At 41.8% G+C, this 12,953-nt stretch overlaps 1 protein-coding gene across 1 annotated transcript in view; it reads left to right on the forward strand.

Annotated features, from left to right (window-relative positions):
- Window positions 1-12,953, forward strand: part of LOC106573780 (solute carrier organic anion transporter family member 3A1) — a 56,102-nt gene that overhangs the window by 31,270 nt on the left and 11,879 nt on the right. The gene's annotated exons all lie outside the window — the stretch shown is intronic.

Consider the following 12,953-nt stretch of genomic DNA (forward strand, 5'->3'; position numbering starts at 1 on the left):
TTGCGGCATGGTGAGTGCTTGTGTGTAGTAGAGGTCTTCATGGGTCCAACAGACCCGAAATTCAGAGATCCGACCCGGGACCTCAGACTTTTGTCTCAGATCTGGGTTGGGTCTGATATAATTGCCACAGGTCTTGGGTATGTGCAATTACAATTGATTTACTTCCTGGACTAGATTGGACCCATCCACTGTTAATTTAATTTGTGTGAGGTGATGAGAACTGCGCGAGCTTGCTATATGTGTCAGCCAATTGCAACTCAATAAAACGTATAGTTTACATTGCCTTGCAAAAGTATTCATCCGCCTTGGCGTTCTTCCTATTTGTTGCATTACAACCTGTAATTTAAATATATTTTATTTGGATTTCATGTAATGGACATACAAAAAATAGTCCAAATTGGTGAATTGAAAAAAAAAAAAAAAGACTTGTTTCAAAAAATTATAAAAAATAAAAAACGGAAAAGTGGTGTGTGCATATGTATTCACCCCTTTGCGATGAAGTCCCTGAATAACATCTGGTGCAACCAATTACCTTCAGAAGTCACATAATTAGTTAAATAAAGTCCACCTGTGTGCAATCTAAGTGTTACATGATTTCAGTATATCTACACCAGAGTCTGCAACACCACTAAGCAAGGGGCACCACCAAGCAAGCGGCACCATGAAGACCAATGAGCTCTCCAAACAGGTTAGGGACAAAGTTGTGGAGAGGTACAGATCAGGGTTGGGTTATAATTATTTTATTTTTTTACTTTGAACATCCCACGGAGCACCATTAAATCCATTATTAAAAAATGGAAAGAATATGGCACCACAACAAACCTGCCAAGAGAGGGCCACCCACCAAAACTCACAGACCAGGCAAGGAGGGCATTAATCAGAGGAAACAAAGAGAACAAAGATTACCCTGAAGGAGCTGCAAAGCTCCACAACAGAGATTGGAGTATCTGTCATAGGACCGCTTTAAGCCGTACACTCCACAGAGCTGGGCTTTACAGAAGAGTGGACAGAAAAAAAGCCATTGCTTAAAGAAAAAAATAAGCAAACGGCATGTTGGAGACTCCCCAAACATATAGAAGAAGGTACTCTGATCAGATGAGACTAAAATGTAGCTTTTTGGCCATCAAGGAAAACGCTATGTCTGGCGCAAACCCAACATCATCCCAAGAATACCATCCCCACAGTGAAGCATGGTGGTGGTGGCATCATGCTGTGGGGATGTTTTTCATCGGCTGGGACTGGGAAACTGGTCAGAATTGAAGGATTGATGGATAGCGCAAAATACAGAGAACTTTTTCAGTCTTTCAGAGATTTGAGACTGGACGGAGGTTCACCTTCCAGCTGGACAATGACCCTAAGCATACTGCTAAAAGCAACACTCGAGTGGTTTAAGAGGAAACATTATAAATGTCTTGGAATGGCCTAGTCAAAGCCCAGACCTCAATCCAGTTGAGAACCTGTGGTATGACTTAAAGATTACTGTACACCAGCAGAACCCATCCAACTTGAAGGAGCATTTTTTTTTTTTTTTTAACTAGGCAATTCAGTTAAGAACAAATTCTTATTTACATTGACAGCCTAGGAGCAGTGGGTTAACTGCCTTGTTCAGGGGCAGAAGGACACATTTTTACCTTGTCAGTTCAGGGATTCAAGCTAGCAACCTTTTAGTTACTGGCCCAAAGCTCTAACCACTAGGCTACCTGTGTGCCTTGAAGAACAGGCAAAAATCCCAGTGGCTAGATGTGCCAAGCTTATAGAGCCATATCCCAAGAGTCTTGCAGCTGTAATTGCTGCAAAAGGTGGCTCTACTAAGTATTGCCTTTGAAGGGGTGAATAATTATGCACACTCAAGTTTTCAATTTTTTGTCTTATTTGTTGTTTGTTTCACCCAAAAAATATTTTGCATCTTCAAAGTGGTAGGCGTGTTGGGTAAATCAAATGATACAAACCCCCCCAAAAAATCAATTTTAATTCCAGGTTGTAACGCAACAAAATAGGAAAAATGCCAAGGGGGGTGAATACTTTCGCAAGCCAATGTATGTCCAGCTGAAACTGGTTCTGGCTGCTAACCTCACGTGCTCCTGTTGCTGAGGAGAGAGAGAGACAGCGAGTGAAGGATCCTTGGCCTAGGCTACTGTTGATTGCGAAGATGGAGGCCTTTTTCATTGAAGTATTGGTAAAGTTAGAGGAGAAAGAGTATAGTCAAAAGAAGCTGACAAGGGGAATGTCCACGGGGACAAGTTTTAATATTGTAGTGGACAAAGCTGGACTGCATGTGTGCAACACGCTATTCAGGTTTGATGCAATTTTCTAACATTAATTTAGTTATTTTTGTAGTTTTTATTATTTGTTTTATCATTACTATTATTGTGTATCATTATTTTTATTATTTTGGGCTGTTTAAGAATTGTAAAAAATTCTTTAAATATGCAAAAAGTGTTTTGTTTCATTGTGTTGAGACATTTTCGTTGGCTAATTTAAGTTTGAACTGTCTTTTACATTATTTGCTCCGTATTTAGCTTAAGACAGGTTACAAGTAGGCCTGTTGTAAAATAAATGGCATTAGCCTATTGTTGTAATTTGTTGGGTAGGCCTACAGTAAGCACTTGCCTTTGTTGGTAATTGATTCAATATGAGCCTGTTCAAAACTTTTGTGATGATTTAAACCAGTTCTTAAATATGCAACACGTGTTTTGTTTAATTCTGTTGAGCCATTTTCATTGGCTAAATTAAGTTCCATCTGTAATGTTGTGTTTGCCGCAATATAATAGAATTACCAGTAGGCATACTATAGGGCTTCTCACACTCAAACCATGAAAAGAAAATACCAAAGGGTGAGATCCAAAAGTAAATTTAATGCTGCAATATAATAACCTGTTTGAATTTTCCCTATATACAATGACTTGACTTACTTTTGATATTACCCTAATAAAGTTAAGGAACTTTTGTGAAGCTTTGGTGTGGTATGGCTATTATTAGGCTTAGCTACTGCAGGGCTATGAAGGCCGTGCACACCGTGCACACTTAAGGTGAATAAGAATGTTTTAGGCATACCAGAGTTTCTCCTTTAATCTTGCAATATAATTATTATGTTTATAAAAAATATTCTGATCGAAAATTAACAAATTAGCCTCGTTCTGTACATACAGTTGAAGTCGGAAGTTTACATACATTTAGGTTGGAGTCATTAAAACTCCTTTTTCAAGCACTCCACAAACTTCTTGTTAACAAACTATAGTTTTGGCAAGTCGGTTAGGACATCTACTTTGTGCATGACACAAGTATTTTTTCCTACAATTGTTTACAGACTGATTATTTAACTTATAATTCACTTGGTAGCAATTTCCAAACGCCTGAAGGTACCATGTTCATCTGTACAAACAATAGTACGCAAGTATGAACACCATGGGACCACGCAGCCGTCATACCGCTCAGGAAGGAGACGCGTTCAGTCTCCTAGAGATGAACGTACTTTGGTGAGAAAAGTGCAAATCAATCACAGAACAACAGCAAAGGACCTTGTGAAGATGCTGGAGGAAACAGGTACAAAATTATCTATATCCACAGTAAAACGAGTCCTCTATCGACATAACCTGAAAGGCCGCTCAGCAAGGAAGAAGCCACTGCTCCAAAACCGCCATAAAAAAGCCAGACTACGGTTTGCAACTGCACATGGGGACAAAGATCATACTTTTTGGAGAAATATCCTCTGGTCTGCTGAAACAAAAATAGAACTGTTTGGCCATAATGACCATCGTTATGTTTGAAGGAAAAAGGGGGATGCTTGCAAGCTGAAGAATGTCATCCCAACCGTGAACCACGGGGGTGGCAGCATCATGTTGTGGTGGTGCTTTGCTGCAGGAGGGACTGGTGCACTTCACAAAATAGATGGCATCATGAGGATGGAAAATGATGTTGATATATTGATGCAACATCTCTAGACATCAGTCAGGAAGTTAAAGCCTGGTAGCAAATGGGTCTTCCAAATGGACAATGACCCCAAGCATACTTCCAAAGTTGTGGCAAAATGCTTAAGGACAACAAAGTCAAGGTATTGGAGTGGCCATCACCAAGCCCTGACCTCAATCCCATAGAAAATGTGTGGGCAGAACTGAAAAAGCGTGTAGGACCATGGAGGCCTACAAACCTGACTCAGTTACACCAGCTCTGTCATGAGGAATGGGCCAAAATTCACCCAAATTATTGTGGGTAGCTTGTTTACGGCTTCCCGAAATGTTTGACCAAAGTTAAACAATGTAAAGGCAATGCTACCAAATACTAATTGAGTGTATGTAAACTTCTGACCCACTGGGAATGTGATGAAAATAAATAAAAGCTGAAATAAATCATTCTCTCTACTATTATTCGGACATTTCACATTCTTAAAATAGATTTGTGATCCTAACTGACCTAAGACAGGGAATTTTTACTAGGATTAAATGTCAGGAATTGTGAAAAACTGAGTATAAATGTATTTGGCTAAGGTGTATGTCAACTTCCGACTTCAACTGTATATCTGTGCAGCAGATAAGTATAAAGAAATGCATGTCGGTGTCAGGAACATGGAGCCGGCATATCTCTATCTTTCTCTCGGTCTCTCTAGGGCTAGGCCTAAGCTTCTCTTCCTTTATATTTATTTGTTAAATATTCATATCATACAGTGGATACCTAGGCCAATATGCATGCAATGCCCTGATGCATTTAGCGCTCAAATCTCTGACAGCTGAACCGTGAGGTGGACAATTATTTTTTTTTAAACAATAGGCTATAAAACAATAGGCTATACAGTTTTGAATTTGCTACACATCGAAACATAATTCATATTTTTTTTTTAATTTGCTATAGTCCGTTTTTAAGGACGCGTAACTGTGGATCATTTGGCCAATATCACTTGTTTATTGATGGCGCTGGCAACGCCCAGTCTGAGGTTTCTTTTTCTCTCTCTTTCTACTCTCGGATCTGAACGGGTCTCTCGGATCCAAACCAGCACGGGACTGTTTGGTTCTGTTTTCAATGGGCCTTTTCGGAACGGGTCTGACTGTCCTTGGATCTATTCGGAATGGGTCTCTTTTAAAAAAAAATTATGCATATTGATTCAGGTGGGAAAGCCACAGGTCCATTCCGGGTCACCTGTGAAGACCTCTAGTGTGTAGGCTTATGTGTTTTATGGTTGCATAGCTTTGAAACGTTTGTCTCAAGAGGTTTCAGTTGGCTCTGGAGCACAGGCGGCGGTGGCACCTTAATTGGTGAGGATGGGCTCTTAGTAATGGCTGGAACAGAATTAATGGAATGGTATTGAACACATCAAACACATGGTTTCCATGTGTTTGATACCATTCCATTCACTAAATTCCAGACATTATTATGAGCCGTTCTCCCTTCAGCAGTCTCCTGTGCACTGGAGTGATGGTGCCAGGGACAGTGCAAGGCTGCTCACTATCTCTTTTTGTGGCCTGCATTATGGTTTAGCATAGATGTTAAGTTCCCTATATAGGAGACTTTGAGTGGTTCTGGACCGGTTCCGACGGAGATTTCTGTGTACAGCGCCCTCTGTGAACGTCTCAACATCAATTGCTTTAGATTCCTTAAAAGCGCTGGTTGTCCCGACTCATATGCACTATTCTTGCAAGCGCAGCTGTGAGGTTCACAAACACAGGGAATCGTCTATTTGAATAGTGAGCGACACGTCACATTTTCTGACCTATCCAGACAAAAGAACGATTTCCTGTGCCTGTGAATCTCGTAGCTGCAATAGCGCATATGAAATGGGAGACTCTAGCTGATGCAGCCATATCAGTTTCATCTGTAAACAACTGTAAAAAAAAAAGTTTGTTTAGGAAATCTGTTCCCAAATATTCCCACAAATAAAAAAAGCGACATCTGTGATCATGTTTCAATGTAATCAAGGTATAAAATTATTGTTATTTTCAAATACTTTATGGGCTTAGTTGTGGTCAATTTGCAGTGTACAAATTATTATAATTTTGTTCCGGCCCCCCGACCATCCACTCTGACAAAAATCTAGTTGCCTACACCTGCTCTACCAAATGTAATTCACAGGATACATACATTCTTGAACAAAATACAACAAGAAGAAATGTGTTTGTTTTGTACTTGTTCCATAACAGGACTGCTGGAAGAAAAGGGGATTTCAGACGCAATTAAGGGAAATACTATGGACGTTTACAAACAAGCCCATTTGGCTCTGATCATGGCCTTAATTAAGATCTATTTCATTAAACAAAAATGCCCATTACTTCCCTAGCATAGTATTATATAGCAGTTTTGTCTTAACTGCTTTCATGAAATCAATGGAAGTCTTTTTTCTAGTTTAAGGTGTGTCTGATTTTCATTCTCAATTGCGTGTACTGTTACCTCCCCATGCAGAGTAAAATGCTTGCTGTCACATTCATCTAGCAATACTCAGATCTAGTGGAAAGACTTGAGGTTTGGAAACATTTGAGCTGCTTCACCCACAAGATGGATGGGGAAGAACCAGAGGCCATGCTAAATGTAAAGGCATCCGCATGCTTCCCAGCTGAAACAGTTCAGGGAGTGAATTAAAGGAAGTGAATTAAGTACAGGGAGTGAATTTAATAAATAAACGAACATTGAACAAAACAAGAAACACGAGTAGCGTACAGACATGAAAGAGATCAACAGAAACAATAATGCCTGAGAAAAGAACCAAAGGGAGTGACAGATATAGGGGAGGTAATCAGGAACATGATGGAGTTTAGGTGAGTGTCATGAGGCGCAGGTGCGCGTAACGATGGTGACAGGTGTGCGTAATAATGAGTAAACTGGCGACAACGAGCGCCAGAGAGGGGGAGTGGGAGTAGACGTGACATCGTGCATATATTAAGACAACATTTTGTGAATTTTTTGTTTGTTTTGGACTTCGGTGAGGGTTATTTTGGCTGTTCGGGCACAGTAGTGATTGTTCAATAAAGTCTTTGTTGTCGTTCAATGAGAGACGACTTGTTTTCATGCAAAACATTTCATTAAGAAATACTGCACCAAACATCTTAGTTAGATGTGAAATTGTGCAACTCAATTAATTACAGATTTCTTGAGTTATTTTACATTAATTCTGACTATTTTGACGAAGTGTATACCGGCTACGGCGTCTCAAAATGGACAAACAGTACTATTACCATTTTTTTATTGTTTTTCAAGCAAAGGTCTTTTAAGGGAGTAGGTGAGCACATTCATTCGGTTCCGGCTAGTTGCCAGCCGAACTGAAGCATGCTTACACCTTTACAAGCTTGTCAGTGCCCTAGTGGGGATTCTCCTAAATAAACCATGCAAAATCACACCTCTCCATATGGCCACACCACATTCATCATCCCACAGAGTTCAACCGGTAGACCTTTGAATTCTGAGCAAAAGCGAGAAAGACAAAGAGAGCGAGAGAGAGAGAAATGTAATAGGTAGAAATGAGGACTATCCACTTGACGTCAGGAATGGGGGAAAGGATCACTTGCTTTTCACGTACTGTCCTGAGATGACAAATAGAGTGAGAGAGAGACTATATCACTAAGTCAATTGTACAACATGTATCACATATAGGCCTCCTAGATTACTCTATGATCAATCACTTTGGCTCCAGTCTAGTACAGTATGTTGTCTATTTTTTCAACCAGCTGTAACAACAACTGCTGATCTGAAGCCATCTCTTACTGGGATTGGATAGCCTACAAGTCAATTCCAGTGAAACAGTAACGTATGCACCAAATCATCACTGGTAGCTTCCCCATGGTGTTCTATAGTAAGTAGAGGTCTTAAAAAATTCTACATGGAACAAACTATGCCCAAAATAGTACCTGAGTTGTAACATTTGTATAAAAACAGGAGAGTTAGCAAAGTAAGCAGATATACCAATGAAGTTGTTTATGCAGTCTGACAGCCTTTTTTAGGAGAAACTGTAGCATCTTGTGTATACATGCTAACTGGCCTGTTGTGAATCAAATGAATACTGTGCATGTGCTGTTTCAAGTGTTTCCTTAGAAACAGCGAGTGTTGTCTCCTCATAGCAACAACATCATCATTGCTCTCACTACAGGAAACCTCATAGAGGAAACTCAGTTAGTGAAATCACCTCCAGGAGATGACGGTTAGGGTGAGTCCACAACCACTCACAGGCTAAAAGTTTCCACCTCTCTTAAACCTGTATATAGCCATAATATTACATTTGAAATCTCTCTATTCCTTTGGAACTTTTGTGAGTGTAATGTTCACTGTTTATTTTTGATTGTTTATTTAACTTTTGTTTATTATCTATTTCACTTGCTTTGGCAATGTAAACATATGTTTCCCATGCCAATAAAGCCCTTTGAATAAAGCCCTGAGAAAGAGAAGTAGATGGGGGCTGCCTGCTTGTCCTCTGTTGCAGAGGGGTAGGCTCATGTGGTGCACCTTCCTGCATGGAGAGAGGAACAGGGCGTGTTTTTGCTCAACCTCAGAGTGAGATTCTTTTCTGACTGCTCAAAACAAATAAAACCACTCCTAGACCTGAGTATCTGGCCATCTCATGTCTTCCAGATAAGACTCCCTTGGAGTGCCAGATACAGTACTAAGAAGATCTTCTGTTCATTGCTATTTCCCTCATCTGGAACGGTTAAACCAGCAGGATGACAATAACATTTTTTCAATACAGGGTATTAAAACTGTCAGATGCACAGAACGCGTGGTCCTTGAAAGGTTGAAATATGTTAGGTTCATGACATGTACTGTGCACCAGATGTAGGATTGTTGAGTGTGATTACCAAGGAGACTGTACTGTGTTTCTGTAAGCACTCAGAGGCGGAGAGTTTGGTGGAAACTTTTAGCCTGTGAGTGGTTGTGGTCTAACCGTCATCCCCTGGAAGGTGATTTCCCTAACTGAATTTTCTCTATGAGGTTTTCTGTGGTGAGAGCAATGATGGTGTTGTGTTGTTGCTATGAGACAACACTCGCTGTTTCTAAGGAAACACTTGAAACAGCACATGCACAGCATTAATTTGATTCACAACAAGCCAGTTAGCATGTATACACAAGATGCTACAGTTTCTCCTAAAAAAGGCTGTCAGACTGCATAAACAACTTCATTGGTATATCTGCTTACTTTGCTAACTCTCCTGTTTTTATACAAATGTTACAACTCAGGTACTATTTTGAGCATCGTTTGTTCCATGTAGAATTTTTTAAGACCTCTACTTACTATAGAACACCATGGTGAAGCTACCAGTGATGATTTGGTGTATAAATTACTGATTCACTGGAATTGACTTGTAGGCTATCCAATCCCAGTAAGAGATGGCTTCAGATCAGCAGTTGTTGTTACAGCTGGTTGGAGAAATAGACAACATACTGTACTAGACTGGAGCCAAAGTGATTGATCATAGAGTAATCTAGGAGGCCTATATTACATTTACATTTTACATTTAAGTCATTTAGCAGACGCTCTTATCCAGAGCGACTTACAAAATGGTGCATTCACCTTATGATATCCAGTGGAACAACCACTTTACAATAGTGCATCTAAATCTTTTAAGGGGGGGGGGGTTAGAAGGATTACTTTATCCTATCCTAGGTATTCCTTAAAGAGGTGGGGTTTCAGGTGTCTCCGGAAGGTGGTGATTGACTCCGCTGTCCTGGCGTCGTGAGGGAGCTTGTTCCACCATTGGGGTGCCAGAGCAGCGAACAGTTTTGACTGGGCTGAGCGGGAACTGTGCTTCCTCAGAGGTAGGGGGGCCAGCAGGCCAGTGGTGGATGAACGCAGTGCCCTTGTTTGGGTGTAGGGCCTGATCAGAGCCTGAAGGTATGGAGGTGCCGTTCCCTTCACAGCTCCGTAGGCAATCACCATGGTCTTGTAGCGGATGCGAGCTTCAACTGGAAGCCAGTGGAGAGAGCGGAGGAGCGAGGTGACGTGAGAGAACTTGGGAAGGTTGAACACCAGACGGGCTGCGGCGTTCTGGATGAGTTGTAGGGGTTTAATGGCACAGGCAGGGAGCCCAGCCAACAGCGAGTTGCAGTAATCCAGACGGGAGATGACAAGTGCCTGGATTAGGACCTGCGCCGCTTCCTGTGTGAGGCAGGGTCGTACTCTGCGAATGTTGTAGAGCATGAACCTACAGGATCGGGTCACCGCCTTGATGTTAGTGGAGAACGACAGGGTGTTGTCCAGGATCACGCCAAGGTTCTTAGCACTCTGGGAGGAGGACACAAGGGAGTTGTCAACCGTGATGGCGAGATCATGGAACGGGCAGTCCTTCCCCGGGAGGAAGAGCAGCTCCGTCTTGCCGAGGTTCAGCTTGAGCTGGTGATCCGTCATCCACACTGATATGTCTGACAGACATGCAGAGATGCGATTCGCCGCCTGGTTATCAGAAGGGGGAAAGGAGAAGATTAATTGTGTGTCGTCTGCATAGCAATGATAGGAGAGACCATGTGAGGATATGACAGAGCCAAGTGACTTGGTGTATAGCGAGAATAGGAGAGGGCCTAGAACAGAGCCCTGGGGGACACCAGTGGTGAGAGCGCATGGTGCGGAGACAGATTCTCGCCACGCCACCTGGTAGGAGCGACCTGTCAGGTAGGACGCAATCCAAGCGTGGGCCGCGCCGGAGATGCCCAACTCGGAGAGGGTGGAGAGGAGGATCTGATGGTTCACAGTATCAAAGGCAGCAGATAGGTCTAGAAGGATGAGAGCAGAGGAGAGAGAGTTAGCTTTAGCAGTGCGGAGAGCCTCCGTGACACAGAGAAGAGCAGTCTCAGTTGAATGCCCAGTCTTGAAACCTGACTGATATATATATATGTGATACATGTTGTACAATTGACTTAGTGATATAGTCACTCTGGAACAGGAAAAAGATCCTGCTGTACAATAGTGCTTTAGGGATACGTGCACACAGTAGCTCCCACTATGCACAGACGTCAGTTCAATGTCTAGTTTTCATTTGTATTTGGTTGAGTAGTCAACTAAGGTGATTTCAACGTGAAATCAACAAAACATTTCACCATGTCATTGGATTTAGGTTAAAAGTTGGGTGAAGAAAACACAAAATTCCCATATGTTGATGACTTTTTGCAAATCCAATCAGTTTTCCACGTTGATTCAATGTCATCACATAGATCTTTTGGGTTGAAATGGAAACAATGTTGATTCAACCAGTTTTTGCCAAGTGTGCTGTATCTATATTTGCCTTCAACCAACAGACCACGTTGGCCTTACCGCCAACCTTCCAGACAACCAGGGTTTGCCTTAGGTCTCAGGAAGAAGCAATATATTTTTGTTCCAGCTTGACAACCGTAAAGCGAACACACCAGACTCCCCTCTCTTCATCCAGACAAAGTTACCTGATTTTTCCTGTGTTATGACAGGAAAAGTGTGCAGTACTTTATTGCTGTGCATTGCCTTGCGTAAGATAAACATAGTCATTTATTGAGAGGATAACCTTATAAGCAGCAAAGTGAAACATATAGCCTGTGGGATATAATGAATAGGTGGGCAGTATGGTGGTGTGGTCAGGAAGCAGGGACTCATTGTCACTGTTCACAGGGATGTACATTATATACAGCTTTGATCTGAGCCAGTGTAATTAAGTGAATGATGAAACTGACTCATTCATTGGCTGCTTGAGGTGTATGCGTAACATCTGTCATGCTGACTGTAGCTGTGGTTCCTATCGGCAGCAGTGCTAAGGCCGACCCGGAGCCAGCACGGGCTAATGTCAGGTGGCTGTTCAACTTAATGGGGCTCCCGCTCCCTACCTCCGCCACCTCACTTTAATGGAGCACAACTGCAAAGGGAGCTGGGATAGCAAGGAGTGCTACTGCTTTTGAGTATCTCTGAATCATCCTAATTAGTCAAGCAGCTAGGGCCTAATGCCACACCCGCTGCTTAAGTGTTTTCAGTACTTGCTAGAGAGCATTGTTTCATGATAATCAAGAACATTTGTTCTTTGTTTCAAAATGTTCTAATTTAATTCCAGTAAACACATTGCTCGATTGAAACATTTTAAGGCTTAAACCCATAATGCATATTACATGTTTTGGGATTAAAAGACTTCTTACTATCTGTAACTTATTATTAGTAAACATTTTATTTTATTATTTGTAACAATAAAAGTGTATAATGTGACTACTACCATGCATTAGTGGGAAAGGTGAAACACACTCTGCAAACATACTGTATTTTGTACAGACCTGATGAAAATGAAAGAACCACACTTCTATCTTCTGACATTTACAGTATCTATGTTTTTTTGGCTGTGAATCGACTTGTGTTAGTTGAAGTGCTGCCTGTCTACCCACCTCCCATTGTCTGTCTGTCCGTCAGGCATTTCAAACAGCGTCTGCCAAAGCTCAGTATTATGCTAAGCAGGATTTTATTTCAGGAATGACATGACCATGGGCTTTGAGCCTCCCCAGCACAAGACTCGACTGGCCTGTGCCTGAGCCTAAGCCAGAGCAGGACTGAGGGGGATCAGCAGGAGGCTCTGGCGAGTGTCAGTTGGTCCAGGAGCATCCTTCTGCTCGTACCCAAGTTATCCATAATATCCAATGCCCTGTATAGCACTGGCTCACTAACACATTCAAATGTGTTTTTATGTTCCACTTTGAATGAATCAATTTACACTAAATGAGATGTGTTGAAAGGTGAAACAGGACATTTGGAGGCCAAATAGAGCCTCCCTGGTCCTCATGAGCTCTGGCCCTTTGTCTTCCCCTGTCTGTCTGACTCCCTGTGCCAGGCTCTCACTCTCTGACAATCAGCACTTTAATGAGGATTTGTGGTCACACAGTGTTGCTCCAGCTGGCCACGCTGTTAGACTCAGGCTTTTTTGGAGTAGGTTTATTTTAGTAGGTCAACTGAATCTTTTTCATGATGTATGTAGCTAGCGCAAGTATATATTTCTCTCCTTATTGTATGGCATCATCAGTGGGTTGATGATTGTCAAGATCTGGCT

This window comes from Salmo salar, chromosome ssa16, assembly GCF_905237065.1.
Source record: "Salmo salar chromosome ssa16, Ssal_v3.1, whole genome shotgun sequence".
Taxonomy (NCBI): Eukaryota; Metazoa; Chordata; class Actinopteri; order Salmoniformes; family Salmonidae; genus Salmo; species Salmo salar.